Raw genomic sequence first — 14,840 nt, 5'->3', positions numbered from 1 at the left:
AAGATTCGTATGTGTGTAATGGGGGGAAAAAATCTACTGGGTGGGAAATAACCTAAAATATGAAAACAGGATACCTCTAGAAACTGAGCCAATCATCCTGGACCTCTTAGAGGACCAGGACGACAGGGCCTGTCTACAGTATGATAAAATGTTTTGTTTCACCAAGGATAAAGAAGGGATGGACCCAGAAAATAAGATGAAACAGGTAATGCAAGAGATAAAAAGAGAGGAAGCCGAGATGAAGAAAAAGAGAATAGAACAAGAAAGGCTGAGATTTCTAAGTGAGCAATATGACCAGTTGGAAAAACAATACACAAAATGGGGATTGCCTGCTTCAGATCAAAATCTTTTTGTGGATCTGATGCAGGAAATTTCCACAGAGCTGAGGTTGTCTAATTGCTGGGTCTGTGGGGGGCTAAAATCCACTGAAAAATGGCCTTGGAGGGGTGAGGGTTTGACTCCTGAGCAACTACTGAAATGGGAAACTTGTGGGACCCCCAAAAGAATTCTGAGACCGGAGGCGTGGGTACTGGACCAACGAGTAATTGGAATATTCTGACTTAGCAGAGAGGGAGGGTTATATTCAGAAATTGTAGGATACACTCCATGCGTATCCACCCTATCCATAAATTCCACCAGCCACATCAAGGTCTGGCAGCCTGAAAGCCCTACTGGGTACTGGAGCCAGGAAAAAAAGGATAACTGTGAACGGAGTTATAACATTGGGCTTTGCTGGTACAAAACCCCTGGAGCTAACCCATATTGGTCAATCAGCAAATTGACTAAGTATTGAGATGAGCCTGAGAGCATAAAAATCAGATGAAAAGCACCTAATGGATTACACTGGATCAGTGCACAAAGCACAGCATGCTGCCCCGTCCTGTTTGTGTTGGGCTTCTTCAGCAATATCCTAGCTTCTCTTCACAAAGAAAAAACTCCATCAATGTAAAAAGAACTAATTCAAGTACTAGCTTTGTATTCTACTTCAGTATATGTATTTTTGTGTCTGTAATTTTATATTTTTCTGAAAATGTACATTCATATCTTCACAATTACGTCTTTCTAGTTTCTTGTATACCAAAGCAATTATTTTTTAACTCTTATTTATTGAAGTTGTTAATTTTTATGTAGCATATTTTAAAATGTTTTGAAAAAACATCTTTTGGATAGTTTTCCTCATTCTTAAAAAAATATCCACAAGCCATTTTAGTCTCTGTCTCTCAAAGTTGTTTCATACCTGCCTATTTTAAACCAGGACTACAAGACTTTAATAGGATTGAGAGGGGTCCATGAAATATACACCAGTGATTCCTTCTCCAGAATATCATGCCACACATTTAGTTGCAAACTTAAGCCAGATGAGTGGAATAAAAAAGATGTGATGGGCCTTTGGGAGCACCTTGGCTGATCTTTCTGCTTTTTCAGTCGAGCAAGCCTCTGATCCAGGACAAGAGATTGCATTTAGGGATACAGAACCATTTGGCAGGAACTCTGCTTATTTCTAGTAACAGCTGGAGGCCTGTAACTCCACAGGATGTTTTGGCTGTCCCAGGCTTTGTTGGGCTTTGACTGCAAATACCATTGCCCTTGCTTTCTGATCTAGCAGTACGATGGCTGGGCAAAAACTGCCCACTGTGCCATATTCCAAAGGCAGTTTGGTCTGGAGTTTGTGAATGAAGGAAACCCTTACCCAATTCCAAACCACATTAAAAGAAACGTAAAAGAGAACTTTGCATCCTTAGCAAACAACTGACAATTCAGTACTGAATGCAGAGCTTATTTGCAGAGTGAAAAGGAAGGGAATCTTCCAATGGAGTTTGTTGGAGAGGATGAAATAAGAAAGTCTAATAAATATGATTGCCTGACAAAGGATTTAGAAAATACAGAGAGTGTAAGCAGACTGAGATGAAAACAAGCTTTGAGATGGCAGACCTTGGTTGCTAAGCACTGGTGGACAGTGGTGTAGCTAGTAGCAGGTAACTCCCATTTTTGATCCACAGACAAATGAAGGGGTCAGATAAAGTGCTCTGTCTCCTTCCTCAAAAATGTAGAGTTTATCTTGCATTTGCAACCCTCCCCTGATGCATGATGTATCTGTAATCCCATTGGTCCAAAGTCCTATACTGCACCCACTTTCAAGCCCCCTTGATAAGTTGTTCCCGGGAGACCACGCTCTCTCTCTCCTGCCTCTCGCTCCAGCCCCTTCTCCTGCCCTTCTTCTGCCCCTCTTCCTGCCCGTTCTCCTGTGTGCTCTCTTGCCCTCCCCTTCTCTCCACTCTCTTGGACCCTCTCTTGGAACTCTCCCGCTGTCTTGCCCTACCCGCACTCCTTGGGGCCTGCTTCGAGCTGCAGCTGGCAGCTCTGAGCAGGGCCCCACAATAAACCATACATCCCGAGACCTGACTCCAGAGATCTCTCGTCTCCATCTGTCCCAACCATCCAAGACCAGCACTTGCCACAGCAGTCGTAGTTTATGGAGTTTTCAATCTGACTCCCACTCATAGCTGCTACCGGAGAAATCCATGTCCCTGCAAGTGTCAGTGTCTTCTGTCTGCCATAAATTGTTTTGCTGCAACCATCAGAGGCATCAGGCTGGACACAGGCTTGGCTGATATTAGGAATAGGAGCTGCCCTCAGGAGAAAAAATGAAATTAACTTTTACTTCCCAAACCTACCTGCCCACAGGCTCAAGCAGGATTCCTCTAGTTCCCAGAAATATGCAGAAATAGGGCTGAGAAGACCATCTGGACATACATGTTCATGCTCAGGACCTTGCTGATGTCGTTGTGTTTTGCCTTTTTTTCTTTCATATGTTTTCTATAGTTTTCAAACATATATTTGTAAGTCTGTAGCCTACTGTATTAGTGACTAATTTTCTAAAGCCTTTCCCTAAGCAGAAAAACTTCTAGAGTTCCAAGCAGCAGTGGGTAGAAGGCCCAAGTGCTATCTTGGTTCTTCCTGGGACAGAACTCTCCAGGGAGGTGGTGAAATCACTATCCCTGGATGTGTTTAAAAAAGACCGGATATGCACTCAGTGCCACAGTTTCGTTGAAGTGTTAGGGCATGGGCTGGACTCGATGATCTTCCAGCCTAGGGATTCTGTGATTCTGTGACTGAGGGAGATTTCCTGCAGCCCTGGAAAGGGCTCCGGGGGCCCTTGGCCAAGGACAGGGATCAGAGCTGAGGGAAAAGCAAAGGGCTCAAGGTGAAGGCCGAGAGGGCAGAGCTGCCACAGCGTGGCACAGAAAGAGCCTCATCTCTTTCTCCTCAACCTGTGCTGGCTGCACTGTCTTTACAGCACTGGCGGCTCCACATGGAGAACTAAACACAGCAGAGGGGGCTGGACAGGTGCCCTAGCTGAGGAAGAGGGAAACACATCCCCTGATCGATGTTTGACCTGTCACCATCACCTACAGAAGATTAGACTGGAATGAGCTGTGCGAACCAGGAACAAAGAGGCAGATTTCCCTGGTCTTACCATGAGGAAAGGAGAGGGGACAGCTGCTGCCCTGGACCTCAGTAACAGACTCTGCACACCTCCTCACCCTTCACCTACCAGTGTGCCACGAGGAAAGGAGAGGGAACAGCTGCTGCTCTGGACCTCAGTGACAGATTCTGCACACCTCCTCACCCTTTGGCTACCTGGGAAAGCTACAACAGCGGGGCTGAGCTCCGTGTCGGTCCCCTGCCCAGCTGATCTTTTTAATAACGAGCTGAACATTAATAAAGACATTAGCCCTGTTCATTTCCGTTGTGCTCCTGCCCTTGAGGCACAGGCACGGCTGAGGGCCTCTGCCTGCTGCTTGTTATAAATGACCCAGACCCCAAGTGGGAATGAATTATAGACCTTTTATTGAGAACAATAAAAAGATCAGCAAAGCAAAAGGGACACCGCTGGGTGTGTGGCAAAATGCCAGAGGCTCGTGCACAAAATGGTGGCTCCACCTTTTATACACCTGATATTGCATCAGCCTTATGCATTGTGAGAAACAACGCGTCACTTCTTAAAATTTTAGAAGGTTTATTGAACTGCAACAAGGGACTGAATAAAGAAAAAGGGACAGTCACCCTTATATATCCTATTGCCGCACCAACCTCGTGGTAAGCCAGCTCTGCCCACACTCCTGCACATGGCACTCTTCCAACCCAGTTCTTCCTTCCTCTTCCTGACTTGATGGTAGACCAAATGTTTGTTGAATCATTGAATTTTATTTTTTTAAGAATACAAAACTGTAGGAAAACCTCCTATGTATGTATAATTTTCCTTAACAAAACTTTTGACATGTTTGAAATCATGTTAACCTTCCCAGCTCTGCCTTGGGAGATTTTAGAAGTATTTTCACTTGGCTATCTTCTTCAGAGTTCATAATAAATGAACTAAAGAATCCTAACAGAACACAAAAAATGTCCCATGAGGAATGATTGACTTCACCTTCCTCAATTCCTGTTTGGTTGCAGTGCTGTCACCTCAAGAGCACAGCCATCGTGGCAGTGAGACGGAGAGGTGGCAGCTCTGTGGCCCGCACGGTGCTGCTGGCAGAGACGGCTGCTGCCTACTCAAGGCTCAGGCAGGCACAGGAGCTGCCTTGCTGCACGGCCAGAACCATCTCGATGCTGCGGTGCAGGCCAGAGGCGCCGCTCAGCCGGAACCTGCAGGACTTGCCGCAGGGCAGCGCCGTCAGCTGCAAACGGCGCGAGTGCGGCAGGAGCAGCCAGGCCGACGCCACCAACATCTGCACCCAGCGGGTGACTTTCTCTGGGTCCAAGTAGGAGCCCGTGCAGAGGGTGTCCATCAGGTACCACTCCTGGTCGCTGGGCAGCTGGCCACCAGAGGCGTGGAGAAAGCACGTGTGCCCCAGCAGCTGCTCCCCGGAGCACAGGCACTCCAGCTCCACGCGGATGCGCTCGGCTGGCGGCCATTTCCTGCTCTCCGGGCTGAAGGAGTGGCCGGGCGGTGGCCGCAGGATGACCAGCGTGCGGTAGGTGCTGCTGTTCTCCTGGGCGCTGCAGGTGGGGCTGGTGTCCGTCCCGGCGGCTGGGTGCAGCTCCGGCATGAAGTTCCTCCGGGACAGCACTCGGCAGACACTGAGGAGATCGTCCACCAGCTCCTGCAGCACCTTTGTGCTGGGCAGGCCCTGCTGCAGAATCACAGAACAGCTGAGCTTGGGAGTGACCTTTACAGGCTGTCCACTGTGACCCCACAGCAACGAGCAGGGACATTCTCACCTAGATCAGGCTGCTGACAGCCCACTCCAGCCTTATCCTGGATGTGCCCACTGGTGATGGGCTGGGCACAGCCAAAGTGCTGCCACCCTGCCTATACCCTTGACCTTCTCATGTTCACTGACCTTCTCCTTCCTGCTGGATCCCTCCTGCCTCCTCCTGCTGGCAGAGCCACGCTTTCTTCTCCTGACCAGCCAGCAGCCCATAGCAAGAACCTTAGCCAGGACTGCTGCACTGATGAAAAAAAGCCACTGCTTTTCCATCCCAGAGCGGAGCAGGGCTTCCATGGTGCCACTGCTCCCCTCAATCTCCTGCAGGAGCCGCATCATCTCTTGATGCAAATATTCTTCACGCTTCAGCATCTCATTATCTTCATTCTTTTCAATTTGTAGGTTCACCTTCAGCCCAGCATGAGTGGCTAACAAGGCCAGGATGAAGGCCACTGTTGGAGACATGGCCTAGTGGAAGAAAGAGGATTCAGCATGTCTGGCTGGGAGGGAGCAGGGGGCTGGCGACACCTGCAATGTCCCCAAAGCCTCTCTGGGCACCTGCCACGCTGAGATCTCCAAGCTCCTCTTCCCCCAGCTCAGAGGACAGTGCCCTACCCTGAGGGTCCCAGCTCCCACTCTGGCTTTAAACCCCCAGGGCACCTTTCCCAGCTCCCATCCAGCCCAGCATTCCCCCTGCATGTGCACTCACTGGCTGCCAGAATCCAACTGCCCTGTGCTGCCCCTGGACACAGGAGCCTGTGTCACCTGTCCTCTGTGATGTCACAGCCAGCAGAACCATGTCACTCAGCTGCCAAGTGCCCCTGCTCACAGCTGCCACTGTGACCCATGCCCTGGCGTGTCACAGCCCCCAGAGCCGCCTCCCGGCCCACGAGCCCCAGCCTTGGTGCCCACTGCTGGCCTCAGCGGCTCCTGGTGTCACGATCTGCCCATAGCGGGGTGTTGTGATGGTTCGTTGGCCAATCCCAAAAGTGCAAAAAAGGCAAACAGCAGAGCACCATCAGTTTAATCACAACAAACTCACCTTTATTAGGGGCCAAAACAATACATGTGATAGTGGGATCAGAGAGGAAATAGAAGAAGAGAGAGAGAAAAGAGGGGGATGGGAATAGCTACTGACACAGGTGAGATCCTCACTGGTCCGGATGATGGAGATCCATCTTATTGTGTTGGGGAAAGCCTCCAAAGTCCTACCTAACCCAGGGGTCCAGTTATAGTCCACTGCGGAAAAAGGGGAGAACATACAGAACTTAAGAGTTTATTGAAACTGCTGTGGGAGAACAGGTGAGTCCACTGAAACCCCCAAGCAGGATGAACACAATAAAGAATAAGTCCATTGAAGTTACTGGAGAAGAACAGGTCATGTCAATAGTGGTCACACCACCATTCCCTCCATCCCTCCACTCCCTGTGGCAGGGGTCTCAGTCTCAGTCCTTGGGGAGAGGGTTCTTGATCTCCGTCTGTCATGGTGACAACGAGGGAGATGAGGGGTCTGCAGTGAGAGACCACCAGAGTCACCCCAACAGTTCATTTGGCTTAAGGATGGAGAGTGAAGCAGGAATTGCAGTAGGCCACTCTGTGCTGGGTCCACGCTGGGTCTTCACCAAGTCCTTGCCAACTCCTTGCCGAGTTCTTGCCAGGCTCCTTTGGAACAGCCAACGTGACAGTGCAGTGGCTGCACCAGCACTGTTGCCTTCTCCAAGCCAGAACTGCAGTGGGAGAAGGGAGTTCCTGCTCATGGCAATCGGCAGAGAAATGAGTGAGGGTCTTCAGACGGCCTCTTATCCTCACCTGAGTGCAAAGCCAGCCACAGGAGCCCCCCAGGGTGTTCTGGATCCAGGCTGCAGACATCACTGAAATGGTTGGGGACTGGAGCTGGATCTTCCAGTGCTCACCACCCTTGACTGCCCTTGAGATGAGCCTAAACCTCACCTGCAGCAACCTGAGCACATTTACCCTTCTTGCCCATCCGTGCATGTGATGTTCCCACATCACACACAAGCCCTTTGCAGGGAGTGACCAGCTTCCAGCTGATCTGCTACCCTGCCCTTGCTTTTCTGTTTCCCTGCAATGAACTTAACAGATTGTGAGAATCCCAGCAGAGCATTTGGTTCTCAAGAGCTCTTAGGCAAAAAAGACCTTCACCAGTCACTATTGTGTGCATAGAGAAGGAGGTGCTGACAAACAGAAGGCACAGGCAGGGCTCTGACATAAGAGCTCCTGAGCTGTAGGATTCCATGCATTGTTCTTCCCAGCTGCTTTTCTCATATTTTGTACAGTTCTGGACAGGGCCTGCTGCTGACAAGGTAGGAGGGATGTCTCAGCCTCAGCCACAGCAGCTCAGTGTCAACAGTGGGAGCAAACAGCCAACAAAACAAAACCAGACAAGGGGACATCTTCTGCACGGTGCCGAGTCAAGGTTCTGCTGCCAAACCACCCAACAGCACTTTGCACTGACTCAGGATCAGCTACACGTGTTCCTCCTGCTCCAAGGGAGCTGGTGCTGGTGCTGTTTGCAGCACTTTCCACCAGCTCTGGGTAGTTTATTCAGTTGTCCTGCAGAGCTGGACACATGATGGACCTCAGCGACTCCTCAAGGGAGCAGAGATCATGAGGGAGTTCATGAGGGACATGCTGGATGTGCCATTGTCCTGAGGGTGCTCGTGGTGCATGTGCCATTGCTACCATCTGTCCTTAAAGCAAGATATCCCTAAATAAACAAATGCCCAACATGGCACGGTGTCTACAAAGTGTCAGGAGTCTTTGCTGTCATTGCTGTCCTTTGCTGTCCTGGCTGCTCCTATGAGGCTTCTCCTGCCCCACCTTGCAGGTCTGGCTGCCTGGGGCCACAGCTGAAAGAGAAATCAGGGCTGGAGCCATGGTGGTAGTAACCCCTTTCCTGTGCTTCTCATATTTTTTCTTGGCATTTCTCTAATTTTCTATTTCCTTTTCTTTCATCTTTCATGAAAAAAAAAAAAAAGTTGTATTATCGCTTTGAATTCTCAACATGTAACCTCCTTTGTGTTTTAATCTCACTTTCAGTTATATTTAGAAGTGAATTTCTTCCTGCAGTTGTGGGTCGAGACTCCTTAAGCCTATCAGAACGTCCTGCTTAGCTACTTCCCACGTTAAGGTCATTGCTCCATAAATTCTAGAAAATTCAATATAAACCTCATTTTTGCCTAAGAGTCACATGTCTGTTGTCATGGAGTTTACAACACATTGTTCATGTCTATGTCTACAGGGCTATGTTGTAGTGCTTCCACATCGTGGCCCAAAATCTGTAATTCCTTAACTGGGGTTTGAATTTTGGATTGCCTTACATCTATCTGTGCATGTGTTTGTGCATCTACAGGAGGGGGTGTGGTAGAAGTGTCAGAATAACAGCAAGATGTTGCAAAGAAAAGTGGCCTTACTAGAAATGTGTTCAACAAAAACCCAAATCAACAAACTGTAATAGCTAACGGTCTTACAGTCTCAAGTCAAACTTACTTCCATTAGAGTAAAATATTGTGAGCTAAGAGCTGTGAAATAGCAGGATCTCCAAGTTACAGGACTAGTTTAAAAACCAAAGAAATAGCACTGAAATTTTTAATTTAAAAAATATACTTTACCTGAATTGAAAACATGACAATTTTTATTTTCTCCTGAAGCATGATGATAAATGCAACTTCTTTTAAAAAAATTCATTGGAAACCCAGGACTTAAACATCTTTTGATCATATGGTGATGATTAAGAAAGATATTCTTCTTTTGATCTATCTGTGATGCTTAATCATGAACTTACGGAATTTGCCAATTCATTTTATAACAATTTCACACCTTTACTCACATTCCCAACTTTATGGTTTAGTTCTGAAAATTAGCTTATGTTCACTGAATAATGCAGCAACTTGTTTTGACTCTGATTGGCTTTCTCAGATGTAATTTGTTTTATATATGATTTTGTTTGAAAAAAATGAAACACTGGGGCAGCTATTGAGCTGTTCTTATGTCCCACAGTAAATAAATAAAAATCCATCTGTTTTATAAGACCAGGTTGTACAAAAAGCCAGATAAGGTGAATTACGAGGTGGTTAAAATTCAAATATTCTTGAAGCTGTAAGTCTGAAGTCCGTCTCCTCTCGCATGAGAAGAAATTAAAGAGAAAGCAAACCAAATACTGCTGAGAAAGTTTGTCTTATTTCTGGCTGCCCAAAGCAGCTCAGCTGCCTAGTGCGCCCAGCTCATACATCAGGTGCTGAAGCATGAATGTGTTTCAATCCTCAAATGAAGTTGAAATCACTTTGGAAAAGCAGTTTATGACAGCACACACATTTATGGTGTCAAACATGTTTTATATTCATGTCTGTTGGTGGAGCTTGTGCTGCCGGGTTGGGCAGCACATCCTTGACTAAGGTTGATTCTGTTTCTGGTTTGAAAAAATTATTTCTAGGGGATTTTTTCTCTCTTCTTCAACTATTTTCATCTGCCATTGTTACATTACTTCTGTTGTTGTTTGGTGAATTATGAAAAGGAAAGGATAGGAATCAGCCCAGGCATAAACAGGGGCAAAGGCTCATTCAGCTGCAATAATACCAAAATTTCAATTGAGTCCACAGTGCTACAGCGTGGATGAGCAGAAATGCCTCCTGGTAACTGATCAGGGCTCCAGCAGCATAAACAGTGGCCCTGTTTTGTTTTGTGAAGGCACAAGAGGCAAAGATCCCAGGCTGGGATAGGAAGTTGTTACTGGGAACCACAACAATATTGAGAACAGAAGGAATAAGACAAAGAAACGACTTACAGGGAAAACTGTGACAACACTGACCCAGCTCTTCCAGGCCATGTATTTTCTCCTACCTGGAAAGGTCACCCTTCTCCTATGGGAAGAGAGAGAGCTCCTTTCTTAGTCTCTGGCAATGACCTGAGGTGGGATCAAAGATAATGATGGGGACATGGCCAGACTCTCGTGTTCTTTGGTCCCACCTTGCATCATTGCCAGGTGCAAGCAAAGGGACAGGTGTCTTCCCAATGTGGATCTAGGGGAAAGTGGGCCACCAGGTCTCTGCCCAACATGAATCCTCTGATGGGGGATGAAGTTGGAACAGAGGACAAAGCTCATTGTGCAGTGGGGGCAGTTACAGGGCTTCCCTTATTGGTGGGTTTGTTGGTGTTGGTCAAGGATGATGGCCAGGAGAAGCTCTTCCCACTCTCCAGACAATTGTAGGTTGTCTCCCAGGGTGGATGTGCTCGTGGGTGGATCATCTGGTGAAAGATCAGATTGGAGCTCTGGATTAAACTCTTCCTATGTGCCTCACACTCATAGGGCTGTTCCCCGATATGGATTTTCCAATGGCGGATCAGGCTGCAGCTCCAGCTGAAGCTCTTTTCACATTCTAAGCATTTGTAGGGCTTCTCTCTGGCATGAAGCTGCTCATACACCACCAGGTCCGAGCTCCAGCTGGATCTCCGGCTGCCATCCTGGCACAGGGTGGGTCTTTCCTCCTTGGAGCACCCTGAGCTGGGTTTGGAACTCCTCCTTGAGCAAGATCTCTGGGGATCTTCTTCCCCATTGGATTCTTGCACTGTGGAGCTGCTCAAAACAGCCTCTTGCACGAGGTTCTGCCATGGGGATTTGTCCTTCTTGGTCTACATCCTCAGCTCCTTTTCTGGGGAAGGAGGGACAAGGAGAGGATGGGATTTGTCTCCAAGCCAGAAGAAGGGGAAAGAGATCTCTTCAATCTGTCCCCGGAAGGATAATGCTGGCAGTGGGGCTGTCCTGCAGCTGGGGGTGGTGCTGGGCTGGGAGATGGAGGAGAGAGGAGGAAAAGGGCAGTGACTTTGTCCTCACCTGCCTGGGTGTTCTGGGGCATCTTCCTCTTCCTTTCTGCCAGCTTGCTCATCCAGTCAAGATTTGGGAAAGGGAATCCTGTACTGGGGTAAAGCAAGATGAGAGTACATTGTGTTGGTGACATAGCCCACCGGAGTCCCGGCTACCTCTGTTGGCACTCCGGCACTGTGCCAGGAGTGGGGAACAGCTGGGAACTGGGTTCTGCCCACAGCTGAACCTGAAGAGCCAGCAGAATCAGCAATGTCAGGGACTGGGCGAAGGAGAAAGGAGAAGGCTCTCTGTTCTGAGGTTCCACAGGGACGACTTTATTCCACATGAAGGGGACAGGTCAAAAGGGCCCTAAGCACCTCAGTGCATGGGTTAAAATACTGTCACAAACCAGGGGGCAGATACAAAAAAAAAACCCAATAGGAAAATTTCAAGGGTAGAACAAGGGGATTACATCAGTAGTGTGGGACCAGTCAGGGTAGGGGGAGGAGAGAGAAAGGTCACAGGGCCCAATGGGGCGTCATAGATTAGAGGATTTCCAAGTGGGTGTTTGAATCAGGGATTGGTCCAGGGAAAGAGTGGCAGGGAAGATTCAGGAAAAAGAGGCTGACTTGCCTGATAGGCAGGGAAGATACTAGAACAATGGGAGGGGAATGGCTTGAGGGACAGCTCTAAGGGATTATACAACTCGGGCTAAAGCAACATTGTGGAGAACATAGGCGAACAATAGAACGAACCATTCAAAAATAACTTAACAAAATAATCCTTTGCCCAAATTCATCTGTAAAAGTTTCCAGGCACGTCATGTCCATAAAAACCTGTGAAACACCAAGATTCAGAAAAAACTCCTACCCAGAACTTGCCCCACTCTGTCTCTCACCTTTAGGGCTTGTGGGGTCACTCATGTCTCGGCTGCTGCAGATCCTGTATTGGTATCCCATCTCTCTGGGCTGCTGGAGATCCTGGGAATCCCAAATCCCAGAGGTTCTTCTTCCCTGGGCTCCCCAGTTTGGTTTTGGAGTGGCTCCAGAGTCTCACCTGTCTGGGTCCCCATTTTAGGGCTCTGGGGTACCCATGGGTCCCCCTTGTCCATGCTCTCAATATCTCCAGACTGCCGGAGCTTCCCCCTCTCCGGGGCCACGTTTCAGGGTCCGGGGGGTCCCCCGCATCCGGAGATCTCCCTGCAGGCTGCTGAGTGTCCCCCAGCTCAGGTACCGCCACTCTCTGCTCTCCCAACCCCAGCCCTGCCGGCACCGAGTGATCCCCATGTGTCTCTGGGCGGACCATGCAGCGCCTGGCCTGGGCACACCAATCCCTGCTGCAGGGGGACCCCGCATCCCAGCTCCCACCATCGGGGCTCTGCCAGCAGCCAGCAGGGAGACCCAGCCAAAATTCTGCTCTCTTGGAGCCGCCAAGTGCTCCCTGGGCCACCTGGAACTCAACCCTGGTGGCTCCCAGGCGAAGGTGGTGGCTCCGACCTCGGGCAGCCACAGCCCACCCAGGGCCTCCTGTTTCACTTCTGTCAGAACATTATCTACCAAATTTATCATGTAGAATTAAAGAGAATTGGAGTAATACAATCAAATAAACAAAACAACCCTGGAAATGGTTTGGGTTTTGTTTTTTTTTTTTGTTTTTTTTTTGTTTTTTTTTTTTTGTAAAAAAAAAAGAGGTAATGCCATGAATTGGAAATAATAATTCTGTTCTATTCCACATTTTATAGAATTCCCCACTGCCAGCAAGTGTTTATTGATTTGTTTTAGGAAATTACAGCAGAACCACAGTCCAGCAACGAGGGTGCTTTCCTGAAGCCATATGGCTATCAGTGCTCATGTTGTGCATGCAGAATGGGGAGGAGGAAGAGAATGTAACTTGTGAGGAACTTTATGACAATGACCACCAGAACTACCTGCCCGGGTGTTGTGGTGGTGGTAGCAAATTGAGAACCCCTTAATGAGGAAAGCCAAAACTAGTCAAGGCATTTTCAGCTAAAAAAGTTTATGCAAAAGAATGATAAATAAAGAACAAAGATCACAGTCCTTCTGCTTACTTTCTTTTTTCCCCCCCAACATTCCTTTGGGGAAATCTTTGGGAATATTTCAGGATAATGAATCCAGGCTGATTCAGGATAGTTCCTGTGACTGGGGACTGTACTGAAATCTTTGTCAAGAAAAATGCATATGTCCTTCTGGCAGATGGAATAAAAAGAAATACTAAAACCCAGCTGGCAAGGCCAGGGTGTTCCTTTCTGGCAGTCTCTGTGAAGCAGAGTCAAAATCATTCCATGCAGTTTTCACTCAGTGGATCACAGGTCCCTGCAGAGGTGTCCATGTGAGCGTCTCCGTGGAGTCCCTTGTGGCTGGTTGGCATCCATTAAGTCAGTCAGCGGAGAACGTGAGATGACGACTCAGAGGAGCAGATGAAAGTGCCTGTTTTGGGATGAAATTGAACATTTCTGCAGCTTCCTTGCTGGTTGTCTCGTTGTGAGTGGCTGTAGAGGCAGATCTGCCAGTCTTTGTCCAGGGAGACTCCCACGCTGCAAGGAGCTGCCCTAAATTCCTTTGTGGAGGGGCAGCCGAAAGCTTTGCTGAGCAGAGGTTGCCCAGCAAGTGCAGTCTGACTGCAGGATCCGGCAGAAGAGGAGGAGGAGACCTGGGCACAAGTTGATTGAACAGCAGCACTTTTTAACACCTACTGCCTCAATCCCTTAGTTCAGGGATTCAGCCTGTGTCAGAGAGAAGAAACTCTCTAATCAGCCTTGTCTTGGTACTGGGAGGCTTTCACAGCCCTTGTGGGACCATGCCAGGAGTGGAGGATGGACCTTCACAGACCAGGAAGAATCTTTACCCTGTGAAATTTAAAACTGTGTTCAAATAAAGAAGGAAGCCTATAGGAATCACCTCTACCGAGCCCCCTGAGACTTTTGTTAAAGTTGTATTCATGTTTCTAGCTAAATGGCATGGGGCTAATAACTCCTCACACTTAAACATTCTGTTAGGGACTTCATGTTTATCTAAGTGCTTTTTATTGCCTGAACTGATACAGAAATAAAGCAACTCAAATGCATCACAAAGACATAATTTCCTTCTTTGCCTCTTGTCGTAGTGGAGGAACTGAGACACAAAGGTGACAAGGCAGAAGAACTTTGAAGGGAAAGAAAGATGTGAAAAGACTTCTCTCATGTCTCTTGTGTCCATTTGCACAAAGAAAACCCTACAGGTTTTTAGGTTTCCTGCAAATATTCTTCTGTTCTTCTTAATTATAGAAGACTAAGCATATTTAAGGGTCTTTTTTAGAAATGCAAAGATAATAGATTTTAAATTAATTAATGCAGTATACCATTAATTAAGTCTTCTGGAAAAGCTTTAATTTAAGTAGAAAGGTCTATTGGATTTGTTGTAGTTTTTAAATTAAGCAATTTATTTCTAATGTCTTTAATAGAAGAGAATATTGCCCACAAAAGAATTAGATCTTGAGCAATCTTTGACTCTGGAGGTTTGGCTCAACTCACAGGACATTAATACCAAATTATTTCACAGAATATCCATGATGTTGACGCTTCAAGTAAAAGGCTGAGATATTTGAATAAAAACTTAAAAATACTTTGCACTAAATTATCTTAAATTCCTAAATCATCATTCAATGTTCATAAGCACAGTTCCTATATTTTCACTGCATCTTATTCCCTGACAAAAAAATGAAAAAAAGAAGAGAAGCACAGGCCAGCCTGCAGCTCTTAAAAATCTTGTGTGTTCTACACATGCTGAATTCTAGAGCTGGGATACTGC

This window comes from Lonchura striata, chromosome Z (assembly GCF_046129695.1).
Source record: "Lonchura striata isolate bLonStr1 chromosome Z, bLonStr1.mat, whole genome shotgun sequence".
NCBI lineage: Eukaryota > Metazoa > Chordata > Aves > Passeriformes > Estrildidae > Lonchura > Lonchura striata.
This window is presented reverse-complemented; position numbering follows the sequence as displayed.